The sequence below is a fragment of the Microtus pennsylvanicus genome, chromosome 2 (assembly GCF_037038515.1).
Source record: "Microtus pennsylvanicus isolate mMicPen1 chromosome 2, mMicPen1.hap1, whole genome shotgun sequence".
Lineage (NCBI taxonomy): Eukaryota > Metazoa > Chordata > Mammalia > Rodentia > Cricetidae > Microtus > Microtus pennsylvanicus.
In genome coordinates, this window is record NC_134580.1 from 44153857 (window position 1) to 44169746 (window position 15890).

Sequence of the window (15890 nt, forward strand, 5' to 3'; positions counted from 1 at the left end):
ACCAACAATGAGATAGAATACTTATAATAAAACTTATTTAAACCTTATACATTATTTCTATAATTTTTGATTTAGTTTTTTAAGACTGTGGTTTCTGAAAATTAATGAAAACTGCAGAAATCAAAAACTCAGATCAGTACGGGAAGACTGTATTCTAGTTTCTGGAACTGAGTTTGCCTATCCTAAGTACCTTGCATGAATAAAAGATCACCATTTACTTTTTTTCTTTACCCCCCTTTTTGTTTTGGCTTATTTCACTTTGCCTAAAACTTTCAAAGCTCCCCCACATTGTGGTAAGTATAGGAATTCCCTTGTGTGACTACAGCAATTTTGTTTATCTCTTTACTTGCTGACAGAGTGTTTGTGATTTCAAACTTTTTGTTAAGAATGCTCCAAGAGTGAAGTTTCTATCCTTTACAGGGAAATAGATGTGTGATGCAAATCTTGCTACAGTCACGTGAATCTTGGTTTTTAAGATTCAGTTTCTAAAGAGAAGGTTTAGAAATGTTTGTCTTTGGTGAATCTGTAGTTCTCTCCAGTTTCTCCCTCTTCCTGGGTCTTTCACAAATCTTGCATCTCTGTTTCCTATTCTGTTCTATAGTTTGCATAAAAAAATACCCTTCTCATCTTAGAGAGCCTGAGATTCCATCAAGGACTTGCTCATCAATGCCATTGCATTTCACAGCTCCAACCACAGTGCACAATCCACAGTGTCTGGATGCTGCCTTCCCAGCTAGTTTCGGGCTTCTGTGGATTTTTCTTTATGTAATGCTACCTTCTTCTCAGAGCTACCTGCCATGTAGTGAACATACCTGAACTTTCTAGCAGGTGTTGTTCATACTGAATCATATGTTAGAAACTTTTATCTTGACTCGGCACCCTTTTCTTTCCTCGTTTTCTCATTATCCTGGATGACCTCTGTGCTCTAGAAGCACTATACAGAACATTGCTTCTCCTTCATTTGACCTTATCAAAGAGGACCTTCTTGGCTCCACCTCAGGGGTTCAACCCTCTAGTCCTGTTCTGGATGATGTCCTTGTTTGGTGGTTCCATCTCCAGGAACTTTATCTCAGCAATCACCTACTTTGACCTTGGTTCCCTGAATACCCACCTTTCTCCCCACTACTCAATAGCCCAAACATTATTGGTTTCTATTAACCTAGGTTGCGTAGTTGATATCGGAATAGTTTTCTTACCAGCAAGAGCTCTTGCTTTGGTTGAGTTCTTATGCATGATATGCTTCCATTATTAAAAAATAAATCTAAGTCTGGTGGGTCCTTCAGTTTATTGTCCCTATGCTCTGCTTTTAGAGCAGTGTGGCAGTGATCACCCATCTATAGGAACTAGTGTGATCAGTTTTAGAGTGTCTTCCTCTTGCCAGGTCCCTGGGCCATCTGATATTTGTCATCTTGTTTTATTGGTTTACTTTGTCACTGTTCTTAAATTTCTTTTTGCTCCGCACCTGACACTGTTACTTCTCGAAGAGACTGGAGTGACTGCCCCTCCTGTGATTCTCTCTGGATTTTGCATGTCTTTATATAATTTATCTTCATGTCCTTGCATGTTCTTCCTGCAGATGAATAAAGGACCATTTGACACCCATTATAGCTGAAACCATGACACTCACAGCATGGCACACTGGACTAGAAAGAATGACAAATAACCTGGGTTGGTAGACTTGAGAGAAGGATATGAAGCAAAGGGGAAAAATCTAGCATGGATGTCAGAGAAATGCTGAGATAGTAGTGGAAGAAAACCATGGCTCCTTCTCCAGTGCGGGGAGGAGCTTTCTGGTCTGCTCTAAGTGTTCTCTCAGGACCTTATCTTGTTCTGCTTCCTTCCAAAAGTTGAGGGCAATTGCTTCACCCTTTGGTGTGGGGGAAGTTATGAATGCAATGTTTACAAAAGGTTTTGAACTCTGTCCTGCAAAAGCATATGCAGAAGCTCTGGCCTACAGATTCTGTTGGGGATGGCAAGTCTGTGTTCCCTGCACTGGAGCTGAGGAATCACATCTTAGATCTTCAGGATATTAGAAATGTAAAATCTTTCATCATTCAGTTATGATTGATTTTCAGAGACAGCAAACCAATGGAAGCCTGCTAATATATTTTCTCTCTTTCTTGGCATTGTTTACTCCTGGCAAGAGTAAAACAAGAAGAGTATATCCTTGTGGGCTTTTGCAAATTAGCATATTTACATATAATTTTCACCACTCTCATAATCTATAGGTTTTCAGTTTTCTAGTAGTGAATGATTCTTTGTGATCCCAAGATGCAAAGTATTCAAATGACTATGACCGACATAGCCTGTTATATAACTTTATAGCTAGGCTTTCAGAAATCCTGACATACAGATTATTGTAGCTTTACCCCCAGAGCCAGCTATTCTGTAACCTTACAGAGGCATTCAAGGTAACTGGGTTTTCTTCTCCTCTTGTACTCACCTATCACCCCAAACACTTTAGACCATTTTATCCTCATGATGCTGGAGATTAAACCCAGAGTTTCATTCATGCCAGGCGAGGGCTCTACCTATGAGCTATATCCCTAGACCTCTACAACATTCTCCTCTAACATCCACTGTGCCATCTAACTACCATGCCATTCTATTCAAGGAATCCTTAATCCTTCAGTAGAGGACAGTCTACTTCATGGACAGATGAAAGTTCCCTTTGCTAGAAAGTTCTTTAGAGGTTATCAAGTTACGTGACCTTAGAGAAACTACTTCCTCTATCTGGACCACAGATTCTCATATGAACATAAAGCAGTGAAATAAATTGACCTGACCTTTACGTTCTAGATGTCTATATCCTTGAGTCAATAGCACTGTATTCACCTGGTTTCTAAGACATGGGAAATTTGTTTTCTCTCTAAGGTTATTAACTTCTTCTTCTTCTTATCCATTATGTAGCCTGCAAATACTGATATTCCATAAGGCATTGGTCACTTTCTCAAGCCATGTTTGTCATTCCTTCCCCAATTTCCAGGTAATGTCATAGTGATTGGATCTATTTCTATCCATGGCTTTCAATCTTACCTCATATGAAGAACTCTCCAACACAACACCTCAGCCATCTTTCATATTTCATCCAGACATCTTGAAAAGTCTCACAAGAGAGTAAGCTTAAAAACACCCTGTCTGCTCCTTTTATATTTCTTGTGTCTGTTTCTGACCTGTTTTGAGCCCATGAACAAGGCTATGTAGGAAGGAACAAATTCATTTTTGACTTCTCCTTAACCCACCACACCAGTGCATTGGTGACATGGCCTGCTAGTTCTACTGATCAAAGCTGTCTCAGATAGCCTCCTTCATTTTCCGAGCATGCAGTCATAGCCTCTTAGTTCTTGGCTGGGCTTCTGCTGTGACAGCCTTCTGAGTTCTAAACATTCTTCTTTCCCCCAGACCACTGCTACATGATCCCAATCCAGTTTGAACCTTGTCCCTTCTCTTGCTTAACTACATATGGAAAAGCAAAAAATCCAGGATAGCCAAAACAGTCCTGTACAATAAAAGAACTTCTGGAGGCATCACAATCCCTGAATTCAAACTCTACTACAGAGCTACAGTAGTAAAAACAGTCTGGTACTGGCATAAGAACAGACAGGAGGACCAATGGAACCAAATCAAAAACCTGGATATTAATCCACACACCTTCGAACACCTGATTTTTGACAAAGAAGCAAAAAATATCAAATGGAAAAAAGAAAGCATATTTAACAAATGGCGCTGGCATAACTGGATATCAACATGTGGAATGTGAAAATAGTCCCATATCTGTCACCATGCACAAAATTCAGGCCCAAATGGATCAAAGACCTCAATGTAAAGCCAGCCACACTGAACCTTATAGAAGAGATAATGAGAAGTACATTTGAACGTATTGGCACAGAAGACCACTTCCTAAATATAACCCTTGCTTAAAGGGTTTTAAGCCTTCCCATTGTACCTGGAACAGAATCCAATGGCCTTATTGTGCCCCACAGTCTACCAACCTGAGTCCCAGATCATCTTAGATCATTGTCTTTATGCTCACCCACACTGGCCTTCTCTCTGGTCCCTTAGCACTCCAGTCCCTGCCTCACTTCATGCTCTTCAGTTGTGCTGTTTCACCTTTCTCAAATTCTCTTCCTTGTGCTCTTTTCTTAGCTCATCTTTTGAGCTTTAGATGAAAATACCTTGCCATCATTTTCTCCCCTGCGGTGCTAGAGGGAGAGATTCAGAGTCTTAGACATGCTAGGAAAGTATTCAACCCCTGAACTATATCTCTCACCCATGAAACTTCTTTTGCAAAAATGCCTTAACCTGGTCCAGAGTCCTCTGTTTATTTCCCATTCAACTTGGAAAAATGATCTCTCTCACTAAAGCTTTTATCCTTTCTGTCTATAATGTAAAAATGCGATTTATTTGGCAATTGTGTGATGGTTAATGTACACACACACACACAACACAACACACACACACATACACACTGCTACCACCACCACCGCCACCACCACCACTCTTCTCAATATAATGCTTCCTCTGTGGTGGTTACAGAGGTGAGAGCTCAAGTATGTGTTTCCTTTGGGTATCATTTCTCCATCACTCAACCCTCACTTTCTTTCTGGAGTAGAATCTACGACGTCATGTGTTTTAGACAACTATCCTACTACTAGGCCTCCCTATCCAATCTCTGAAAGAACTTTTCATCTTTTTGGGTAGAGATCTATACTTACAGTTTGCTCCAAATATCTCCAATCTTAGCACAGTAGAGATTAGTGGAGCATCTAGTCTATGTCAAGAACTCTTCATACACCATCTGAAACCCCAATGATATATGACTATGGCCCACAAGTTACAGATGACGATGAAGCTTGCAAACCTTGTAAAACCTGTCCTGCTAACTAATAACATGCCATGAAGGGTTTTAGACATCGTCTGTTCATTTCAACCTCCTTGTTGACTAGGAAGTCATCATGCTTCTGTAGGTATTTAATTGCTTTTCTTCATTACAAGGATTTTTATTGGAATTAAAATAAACAAATGCACACCCAGATATTGTTCGGTGGGAACACCACAAAACCCTGTGTATTACTTCATCCCCAGAGTTCTCATAACCTCATGTTTATTTACCTCACGTTCGTTTCCCACAAGAACACATTTTTGTGACCCTAACAACTTCCTGGTCTGAGGTTATCAGCTGGTAATATGAACAGGGAGATGAAATGACCTCTTCGATGCTGCATGACCTCTGGCTGGTCACACAACCTGTGTGACTTGGTTGTTTTCTTCTAAAAACTAGGGCTCTGGGTTCTTGCCCTCAACCCTTTTCTCAAGGAAGTTAAATAGTTTGAGTTTGCAAAGTGCTTCATTTTATCCTGGGTCCCTCAGAAAAAGGGTTCCTTAGCTTCCTCCACTGTCACAGTTACAATATTCTTGCTAGGTTAAAGTGAGTTTTTCTCAATTTGTGTGAAGCCTGAGTTCCTACCATTCTTCTATCTTGCTACTGGTTACCCTTTGTGGGTACCTATAGAGCCAAACGATTTCCAGTTATAGATCGTTCTGAAATAATAAAAGTAGTAAATATTTTCACATGTGTGTTATATGCCAGAATCCATGTTTAATATATTGTAAGAATCATTTCATTTAGTATTTATGACATTGTATAAACTGAGGTCCACAGATTAGGTCACACCACGACTAAGCCATAACCCTGAGATGTAAACACACATGGCTTGGTTTTGAATCCTGTGGAAGATCTGCACAGGAGAGAGGGTCATATAGTGACGGCATAAAGGGCCTTTCTAGAAGATGTGATGACTACCTGGGTCTTGTAGAACAAGTGTGACTGCCTAGGAGACATGGGCAGAGAACAGGGAAAAGGAAGTGTATATGGAGTCAAAAGACCACATGCAGAAAGGCAAACCATTCTGAGTTTAAACTCTTTGTCAGCGTCCTTCTGAAAATGAGGGCAATAAGAACAGCCCATTAAAAGGGTGTGATAAGAGAGTACATATGAGATCATACATGCAAGTTGCCTAGCCCAGCTCTTCAGCATAGTCCACATGTTGTGAGAACGGTGATGAATGAAAATCTCGATGGTGACCTTGATCCACTCAGTACACAGCCCTTCCTATATTAATGGTTTATTTTGTTGAATCTATGAGTCTTTCCTTTCATTTATGTGTGTGTGTGCGCACATATGAACACATGCTCAGGTTGACATTGGGGTCATTTTCAACTTTGATCAGTGAGGTAGGGCCCCCAGTGAACTCATAGCTTGCTGGTATGAATTAGTCTAGCTAGCCAGCTTGCTCTGGGTCCTACTTCTTCTGTTCTCCAATTACAGAGCAGAAATTATAGGCAGGTTCCCATGCCCTCCTCACGTTTAATGGGTTCTAGGAATTCAAATTCCAGCCCTAACATTTACACAACAAACTCTTTATCCACTGACTCATCTCCCCAGCTCCTGTGTTAATGGTTTTCAACTTTATGTATATAACAGATAACTAGGCCTTGCTTAAAATAATCATTCTCATCAATTTCCACCCTTCCCACCCCTGGTGTTGAATTACTAAGTCCAAGATGTCATATTCAACATCAGTGTTTTCTTTTCAGGTTTGTCTTTGAGAAGAGTCTCAGAATTGTAGCCTAGATTGTCATGGAACATGAGTTTCCAGTCTCAGCCTCCACAGTGATGTGTCTACTGTATTGCTCAAATTGAATCAGAGAGGTAAAACTCTGAATCAGTCATGAAGGAGTGGAGGTCTGTTCCTAGCATAGTGAGGATCTCACAGTGATTGTTGATTAATGGTCAGACAGCTGATTTCTAAGCAAGAGTGTCTAGTTAGACTGTTGGTCAAGGGTTACAAAACTCCAGAAGACACAGCTCAAAGAAATGGATGGTGAGGTGGTAGTAACTCTGTCTTTGTATTATGTTCGTTTCCTGTAGCTGCTCTAACAAATTATTGCGAACTCACAGCCCAAAGCAACGGAAATTTATTCTCTGATGCTCTGGCAGGGCAGAAGTACATGGTTAAGCTGAGACTAGGCCTACGTTCTTCAAGACAGATAGGGAGAAGCTGTTTCTTGCATCTCCCAGCTTCTTGGAGTTTCTGGTGTTCCTCGGCTTGTGGCTGCTTTGCAACCTCTACCTTCATTTTCTCATGGTATTTCCTTGTATGTCTTCTTCTATGTGTCTGTGCTGTGGACAGTTGCTTTCGGCTTTACAGCCTTCCCAATCCTCTGCAAAGGTCCCTTCCCTTAAATCAGGTCACATACATGGGTTCCAGGGATCAGGACACAGTCATATTTTTTTGAGGCTTCCATCTTGCCACTACTTCTGTTTAGCTACCCATCCTTTGCAGATTGCTTCTTGAGATACACACTGTTTGAAGTGAACCTTGCATCAGTCCAGGCAGCAGCCATGGTGGACACTGGTGACCCCATTTGGCAATGAATGAAATCGAGGTGAAGCTCAAGGTTGGGAAATCTCTTGACATGAAATGGGTTTAGGCTGTGAAGCTGTGAGAGGAACAGAGATAAACATGGGTAAGCTCACAAACTTGTGGTGAAAGACAAGCATTGCTTAATTATGGTTCATGAATCAGTTACTCATGGGCTGACTGAAAAATGCAAATAGGATTTGCCTTTTTTCTAGTGTATTCTAGACCTCAGTAAAGATAATTGCTAACATTTAAAAACCAGGAGGAAAAAAAAGTCTAGGTGGCCCCACATCCCTTAAGATATCAGAATCTTTAGTTCAGGTACCTCATTATATGGGTTGATGTCAGTAACTGAGTAGAAGTAGCTTCTATAGACAAGTCACATGTGCCCTTATAACTGTGAAAAAACTTAGCCCATGGTGAAGTATCAAAAAGGGTATTTGATCATGTTTTCATAGACTGTTTAGGTGAGAGATTCACCAATGATCAGCAGCAGAGTCAGCTGCTGCCTGCTATCTGGGGGCTGAGCTGGGAAGCAGGCACAGCCTTGCTGGGAAGTGGACGTGCAACAGGACCAGTGCTGGACCCAGCTAGTCTGTTGATCAGAGCGCATCCATTCAGCTCTCAGTGTGCCGCAGCAGTTGGTGGGGAATGGGAACATTCAGGGAGGAACATTTCCTTCGTTGGTCCACATCCGAAGTCCTACAGCATCCCTTACGCTGTACTGATAGAAGAACTGCCAATCAAATTGAAGTCCTCTTCCTTCCAGGAATCTCTACAGAGCATGTCTGAGGGTGGTTTCAGAAACCTGTCCTTCAGAAGCAGGTGGTTGAATTAAACTCTTCGGTTGATTATATACTGTCACCCCAATACTGCTTGTTCTCAAAAAGCCCTTATACTATTTTTGCATCTGTATTTATTTTTTTATTACCCTTTCTGTACAGACAATATCCTAGTGATCTGACACACACCCTTCTGTTTGTTCCAGTATGACATTTGTGACATACAGTGCCTGTAATGCACCAAGTTAAATTACATCAATGTCACAATGATCTCACGGTCTCTTTTCCTTTCGGAGACAGCCCAGGGCTTTGAGATTCACTGTACTGTATGGACATATGGATTATAGTTTAAAACTGTTGCTGGGTACTCTGAGGTATATCTACTGCATAGTTCTGTTTGTTCCTACTATGGTGCTCATAGAGATGGGAATTTCCGTTCTTTGCTATGCAGCGAGAAAGACAAAGGTATCCTTATTTGATGGATGGGCCTGTGGGAGGAATACTTTGAGAACATATGTAAGAGTGGGAAGGCTGGGCCCCATGGTCCATGTACTTCTAATTTAGCTTTCTGGAAGAACTGCAACGCTTTCACTCCATCAGCAGTGTGTGACTGGTCAGGAGCCCGGGCACCCACTGCTTAGTGCTGTGCAGCTTTGCTTTAATCTTATTTCACCTCTGTTCTGTGAATTATATTGAATTGTTAATTACAGTGAACATTCATCATATACTTCTTGCCCTTTTTATTTTTTTTGTTTTTTGAACAAAAAATAGCTTTGGAGTCTATCCTGGAACTAGCTCTTGTAGACCAGGCTGGCTTTGAACTCACAGAGCTCCGCCTGCTTCTGCTTCCTGAGTGCCGGGATTAAAGGCACGTACCAATTTTAATCCCACCTTGCTTCTTAGCCTTTTTTTTTTTGATGCATTCTTCAGTAAGTTCATCTTTATGTTTCCATTCTGTTGAAAATGTGATAGCGTTCTATGGCCACTGTAATAAATTAGCCCAAATATGGACTCATAAAACAACGAAAAAATATTATTTTATTATTTTGGAGATCAGAGCTCAATCAATACTACTGAGCTGAGGTCAAGGTTGTTTCATAGCCATGTTGCTCCTGGACGCGCTGGCGGTAGAGCCTCTTTGCTTTCGCTACCTGAAATTTCATTGGCAGTGGGATGCATCCATTTCATCTCTGCCTCTATGTTCACGTTGCCTCCTCTTTTCTGTGTGTCTTGTCTTCATTGGCCCTTGCTTGTGAGGACAGGTGTAAAGGCATCCAGAGCCTACCCAGATGATACCAAATGATTAGTTTATCTCAATGTTCTCAATAAGTATTTCTACAAAACCCATGCCACATAAAAGTAATTTTGACAGGTCCCAGGGATTTGGAGCTCATGGAGACATGCTTACCATGAGCCAGGAGAACTAAAGGAGCCTGTGAAGGTGACACAGGGACAGGAAAGCATAATAAAATTAGAAGAACTGCAGGGATTGTGGGCCTAGGATGGGAGAAGGAGGGAGGAATGCTTGAAGCTGGGCACAGAGGAGGGACAAGAGGTTGGACTCTTAGCAAGTGTGTGGCCTGAGCAGATTGGAAGAGGGCAGATGATTTCCGGAAAGGCTAGAGTAGTTTAGCATAGGTCAACATTTCTCTCGATTACACCCTTATTAATAGCGAATACTATATTGCCCAATTATTTTTCTTCCTCAATAGTGACTTGAGAGCAAATACTGCACAATGACTCCTTTAGACAAATCCAAAAATCTGTAGAAGTAGCTTCGAAACTGTCCAGGACCTCATAATTTCCACTATTGTAGTTGGGCAGAGCTTCATTTTGAAAGTGTGAGCTTTTAGGAACATATTTAGTATTATTTAAGATTTAATATTTATAAAGCAGTATGTTTTTGTTTGGTTAACATTTTGAGTATATATTGTCTGCCAAGTCCTTGTGCAGTAGACAGACATGTCAGAGCGAATGTGACAGCGCTTCAGAAAGTTCCTATGATATAGGGAAGGGAGTTGACAACTAAGAAGCAATCAGGTGGAGGCCATTGCCACAGAAAGAGCAAGTGATGTCAACATAAAACAACGGAAGTGACAGCTGGGCTTCTGAAGCTAGGTGCTTCAAATCTAGGTGGACTCAGCTGCCCTAGCTAGACCATCAGCTCTCAGATCCCCGAGGTTTGTATAAACGGAGCCACGATTGTAAGAATGCCTTTTTGGAAACCTCTGGTCAGCAGCCTTCATGTTATCTAAGTCTAGAATCCTCAGATGCTCCTGGCCCTTCTTTTTAAGTTACCACAGCCATTCGAGTCTTCCCAGCTCCAGATCCAGGAGAAGGGAGTGGCCATTTCACACTGTATGCTGTGTTTTCTGACCCACAGATCCCATAGACTTAACAGTACAGGCTATCTGCACAGTCTGGGTTGTTTTGTCATGTAGTACATAAGAAACAAAATTTTCCTACTTCTCTTCAGGTTATATGGCTAAAATGAATTTGTGGATATAAATTTGAACAGCATGATGATTTTATGTATATGCATGCAGGTGTGTTTGTGCATGTGTGTGCGTGTATGTGTGTGCATGTGTGTGTGCATGTGTGTGTATGTGTGTGTGCATGTGTGTGCGTGTGCATGTGTGTGTATGTGTGTGTGTGTGCATGTGTGTGTGTGTGCATGTGTGTGTGTGTAGGCAAGATGTCAACCTTGAATGTCATTCCTCAGAAGTTATCCATATTATTTGAGACAGGATCTTTCCCTGGGACTTGAGACTTGCTAATTTGCCCAGGCTGACTGGCCAGCAAACCTTGGAGACCCTCAGTATATGTTCCCTCAGAGCTGGGGTTACAAGTGCCTGTTACATACCCAGAGTTTTATGGGGGTGCTGGGGATTAAACATGGCTCCTCCTGTTGCTAAGGCAAACACTCTGCTGACTAACATCTGAAGAATCCAGCCATAAAGTCCATATTTGTTTGCTTACTACATGTATAGAGATTGGAAAGTCCCAGGTTAGGGTAAAAGTTTTTTGGTTGTATCTTCCCGTGGTGGCAGTGTTATAGGGCGAGAGAGCATGCCAGAAAGAGGAAGGGCATGAACTAATGCTTTTACTGGCAACATACTCCATAAAAAACTTCCCCATCCAAATTCTTTTTTTTTTTTTTTTTGATTTTTCGAGACAGTGTTTCTCCGTAGCTTTTGGTTCCTGTTCTGGAACTAGCTCTTTTAGACCAGGCTGGTCTTGGCCTTGAACTCACAGAGATCTGCCTGCCTCTGCTTCTGCTGGGATTAAAGGCGTGCTCCACCGCCGCCCAGCTCCCCATCCAAATTCTACCCAAATTCAAGGAGAGGGGACAAAAATGCAGCCTCTCTAAGGAACCGTGGTCTAGGAGCCTGCAGACAAGACATGAAGGTGCTGCCATCCTCTTTGTATCAGCATTGGTAGGAAAAGTTACTTACCCAAGGCCATGAAGGTAGAGGTAGAGGCTAAGACCAATTTCCTTAATTGGACTTAATTAGACTTACTTTCTTTGATTAATTTGACATCAATCAGAATACAAGTGTTTGAACTCAACACCGTACTATTGAGAAGCCAGAGTTTTAGAACATGAATTTTGTATGACATGCATCTACCATGATCCTGACTGTTTAACAATTTTCCATCCAGTGATACCACCCCCTACCTACAAGTCTCATCCTATCATTTAGCCATGGATCTCCAACTTTCCTTTGTTATATTCAAAGTTCAATCTTATCACTCTCCCTTAATCCAAAATCCTACTGCAGTATCCCAAGAGCCCCAAAACATGATCGGCCTTACCAATAAAACTAGTGCCATGAATCAAGTTTGGTTTTTGTTGTTTTGTTTGCTTTATTTTTCTTTGACACAGGGTCTCTCCCTGTAGCCCTGACTGTCCTGGAACTGTCTATGTGAGCCAGACTGATTTTGAACTCATAGAGATCCACCTGTCTCTACTTCCCAAAGGCTAAAATCGAAGGTCTGCTCCACTATGCCCAAATATGAATGAGTTTTTTTTTTTTTTGTCAAGATAGTTTCTCTGTGGAGCCCTGGCCATCCTGGAACTTTGTTCAAGTCACTGAGGGAATCCTTCCCAAAGTCACAGCACATGGCTACACTCCGTACATCATTTGATGAATGAATAGGCCTGTCTGATTTACTCAGTGTGAATGAGCAGAGACACCCAACTGCATGAAGAGTTCGCTTTTTCCCAAAGTCACAGTAGAACTCTCCTAAGAGCGGAATGGGTTGCCATCCCGAAAGAGGACCTGTAGAGGTTACCAGGTATAAGGAAGGTCGATCTCAGTTCCAGAAGGGGGACAGGAGATGCGTGCAGACTTTGCTTCAGTAGTCTGACTTGGGGACTGTGGTTCTAGAAGATCAGCTAATTTACTTGGCAGAAATGAGGAAAGGAAGGCAAAATGTCCTTCCTCCTTGGAGGAAGGCCTAAAATGTAAGAGTAAACAAAGGAAAGCCACCCCTCCACAGGGTCTCTCTTTTCATATTAATTGAGAAATTAACATTCTTTCAGGTTTTTACTTTTTTCTCCCTACATTGTCTCTAATTGTCTGAAGTTTTCTTCTGTTCTGAACCAGAGACACCAAACCCTCCCTAAAGTTACTAGTTCTGTGACCTCTGCAAGTATTTCCTTCAAGTAGGCACACCCTGGGTACCTATATGTCCTTCATGAACCAATTTGAATATGTGTCCCTGAAGACTAAGCCACTCGCTCATTCAAATTCTCTTCATGAGTGTCATTAACTCATCCACTGTGTCTTCTCTGCTACATAAGAATACCCATGGCTGAGATTAAGCATGAGAGGTTCCCAGGCCATCTCACTGGAATGACTACTACAGACAAGACCCAAAAATCATAACCCGAAAAAGACTTTTTAAATTCAACTACTAAAACCTCAACTATTTCGAGAGAAGGGCATGCCTAGAATAATGGCTCTTTTAAAATGATTCCTTGTATTTTCCTTATCCTATGTATTTGCAATATTAAAAGAAACCAGTGGCCCCTGCCTTCTGGATTAAAATATTGTAGCTAATTGGTGTTGTGTGTTCCTCAGCATGGGACACTTTCAATATGGCAAGCCCATAGGGTCTTTGTAAACATGAATGGTCCAGGCTGTCACATCCAAGGAAGTGTCTTATTAGTATAGACTCCGGATAATTAAACAGCCAGCATGGATCAATCAATAGGTCATTTCTGCACCTCAGCAATTAATGCTTCTTCTTTACAACCAAGTGTCTTTGAAAAATGGAAATCTCAAGTGTGTCCTTGACTCAAGATGCCCCCCAGCAATCGCCCCATCCCTCTCCAAATGCTCACAGAGCTGTCGGAATCTGTGCCGACTCGCTCTCATGACTTCCTCTCATCGGTCTTGCCCTCTCATTTCAAGCAGAGCCAGATCTACACTGTTCCGCAGAGAACACCAGTGGCTTCCTCTTTGTTGACGTTGCCACTGTCTCAGAATGCTTGGCCTTGGTCCATCTCCCATCCTCTGTCTTCAAGGGGCTTCATTCAGCTGTCAGAGCCTTGTTTTATCATCCCACCCAGTTGCTCACCCGTCTCCTTATGGAACTGTTTCCTTGCTACGTTACAAGGACCGCCTCTCTTTGAACACTTCTGCACCTCACCAGAGATGAAGAACCTGGCGAAGATTTCCTCTGTGTGCCAATTCCTATAAAAGTATCTCAAAACAGAATCTTTCCACCAGGCACTAGACCCTTCTATTAAACTACCTGTGGACCAGATACTTCAGACTTGGCAAGATCAAAGAGAACTCATGGCTTCTTTCAAAATGCTCTGGCCTGTCATTCATTTCTAAGTAAATGTCTCTTCCTTGCTTCCAATTGGGTACCTAGAATCACCCTTGAGTCTTTCCCCTCTCTATCAGATTCGATCCCAGACTCTCATGCATTTACCTTCAAATATTTAAAAAAATAAGTTTTAAATTTGAACTCTTCTCCTCTCCACCATTGCTACTATTCTGTTCTCAGCTACCCTCATGTATTATCTCATTTACAGGGGCCTTGGATGCTGTTCTGATTCCATGTATATTTCCTTCTGACCTGCTCCCTTAATGCTATTTTATTTTTTTCTCTTAAATTTTTAAAATTTATTTTTTGCGCTTTTCACATCATGACTTCTGATCTCATCCATCTAGTCCCCAAATAAAACAAAGCCAAATTTAAGAGGGGGGAAAAAAGGAGAAAAAAAGGATGAAGGGGAAAATCTGACCATGGAAGCTGCAGCGTGACACAGTGAGTCATGCAGTAAACCCCTTTATCCATACATTTTTCCATGAGGCGTTTATCCCAAAGAATTGCTGGTCTGGTTGGAGGTCCCTGGTTTCTGCTGCACCATCAACACTGGGCCTTCTCTGAGATTCTTCCTGGACTTCCCATTGCTGCCCTGTGTCATGAAGATCCTGCAGCCGTGGGTCCTCAGGACTAACCACCACTCCAACACCCATGTCCCATCAGCTTACATATGGGGTGGATGTTGAGGTGGGCATACCCCAACACATAACCCTGGTTCTGACCTGGGTAGTTGCAGAGTTGATCAGCCCACCAGCTCCTCCCTGTCTTTGCCATCAAAGTGAGGTCTCCAGCATTGCCCTGGCTACCTCACCCCTGTGAGCTATGAGCAAGGGGAAGGACCAGTTCTCCTGCTTTAGTGTCCTCAGGGTTGGTTCTCCCACACCTACACCTTCAGGGCCAGCTCTGCTCTGTGGCCCCGGCAAGGTGGAGGGGACAGTATCCCAGGTGTTGCACCTGGCTGGGGTCAGGGACAGCTCTTTGGCTCTTATGACCTAAGGATCAGCTCTCCACACCTGCCTTGGACATTGATGGGTGGGAGGACAGGGAGGCATCTCTCTTAGGCCCATGCTGCCACAAGACAAATGAGTAGCGGGGACAGCTCTCTCATGCTCACAAACTGGGGACACCTCCACAAACAGAGTTGGCTCTGTTGTACTGCCCAGGCAAGGCTCAGGGCCCAAGTGTTGCAGCTGGTGGAAGGCAGGAACAATCCTCCAATCTACCTCAGGCACTGTTGGGCATTGGGCCACATCTCTCGTGAATTGGAATACTTCATTCTTTAGCTTTGAATCTTGCTGGGCCTTTCATTCCACGGAGAGTAAAACCCACAGCTGTTATGGTATTTTACAAGGTTGCCATGTACCTCTGAAACTACCTATACATCAGACCATGTCACTATGGCTCTTTTTGTGAAATATTCTGCTCCATCCATATGATGCTTTCCCATAATCAAATCAACTCTTCTGTCTGCCTGGAGTGATCTTTTGCTTGGCAGCCCATCCAGAATTCTATTCATATTTCCATTCAATTGTCTTCCTTTCAGAGACTTCTCACGAACCCCCAAGTGAAACATTCGTCTCTATCTGCCATGCTCCGTTTTCTTTGCCTGCTGTGTTATTTCTTTTGCCGGCACCAGCATAGGGTGACATGTGTATTTATTATGCACCTCTAGCCTCTGTGTTATAAGCCTCCTGAATCAGAGATTACTTTTTAAATTTAAAATTTTAAATATTTAAAGCCTCCGCACTTAGAATAGTACACCAGAATATATCAGGCACAACGAGTAAGATGAACGAGTAAATAAAACTACCAAGAAAAGGATTCCTCCTTGCAATAGCCC